This window comes from Triticum dicoccoides, chromosome 3A (genome assembly GCF_002162155.2).
Source record: "Triticum dicoccoides isolate Atlit2015 ecotype Zavitan chromosome 3A, WEW_v2.0, whole genome shotgun sequence".
Classification (NCBI taxonomy): Eukaryota; Viridiplantae; Streptophyta; class Magnoliopsida; order Poales; family Poaceae; genus Triticum; species Triticum dicoccoides.
In genome coordinates, this window is record NC_041384.1 from 732,163,576 (window position 1) to 732,165,007 (window position 1,432).

Below are 1,432 nucleotides of genomic sequence, written 5' to 3' on the forward strand. Positions count from 1 at the left end.
TTTGTCTGTCCTGAAAGGTTACTGAGAGCGGGCCAATCGTTGATGGTCACGAACAGCAACGCCTTAAGGTTAAATTCCTCCTATCTGTGCTCATCCCACGTACGTACACCGTTTCCATTCCACAGCTGTAAAAGTTCTTCAACTAATGGCCTTAGGTACACATCAATTTCGTTGCCGGGTTGCTTAGGGCCTTGGATGAGAACTGGCATCATAATGAACTTCCGCTTCATGCACATCCAAGGAGGAAGGTTATACATACATAGAGTCACGGGCCAGGTGCTCTGATTGCTGCTCTGCTCCCCGAAAGGATTAATGCCATCCACGCTTAAAGCAAACCATACATTCCTTGGGTCCTTTGCAAACTCATCCCAGTACTTTCTCTCGATTTTTCTCCACTGCGACACGTCAGCGGGTGCTCTCAACTTCCCATCTTTCTTTCGGTTCTCACTGTGCCATCGCATCAACTTGGCATGCTCTTCGTTTCTGAACAGACGTTTCAACCGTGGTATTATAGGAGCATACCACATCACCTTCGCAGGAACCCTCTTCCTGGGGGGCTCGCCGTCAACATCACCAAGGTCATCTCGTCTGATCTTATACCGCAATGCACCACATACCGGGCATGCGTTCAGATCCTTGTATGCACCGCGGTAGAGGATGCAGTCATTAGGGCATGCATGTATCTTCTCCACCTCCAATCCTAGAGGGCATACGACCTTCTTTGCTGCTTATGTACTATCGGGCAATTATTTATCCTTTGGAAGCTTATTCTTCAATATTTTCAGTAGCTTCTCAAATCCTTTGTCAGCCACAGCATTCTCTACCTTCCACTGCAGCAATTCCAGTATGGTACCGAGCTTTGTGTTGCCATCTTCGCAATTGGGGTATAACCCTTTTTTGTGATCCTCTAACATGCGATCGAACTTCAGCTTCTCCTTTTGACTTTTGCATTGCGTCCTTGCATCGACAATGACCCGGCGGAGATCATCATCATCGGGCACATCGTCTGGTTCCTCTTGATCTTCAGCAGCTTCACCCGTTGCAACATCATTGGGCACATCGTGTGGTTCCTCTTGATCTTCACCAGCTCCCCCCGTTGCAGCATCACCATATTCAGGGGGCACATAGTTGTCATCGTACTCTTCTTCTTCGTCGTCTTCTATCATAACCCCTATTTCTCCGTGCCTCGTCCAAACATTATAGTGTGGCATGAAACCCTTGTAAAGCAGGTGGGAGTGAAGGATTTTCCGGTTAGAGTAAGACATCGTATTCCCACATTCAGTGCATGGACAACACATAAAACCATTCTTCTTGTTTGCCTCAGCCGCATCGAGAAACTCATGCACGCCCTTAATGTACTCGTAGGTGTGTCTGTCACCGTACATCCATTGCCGGTTCATCTGCGTGCATTATATATAGTTAAGTGTCCAAA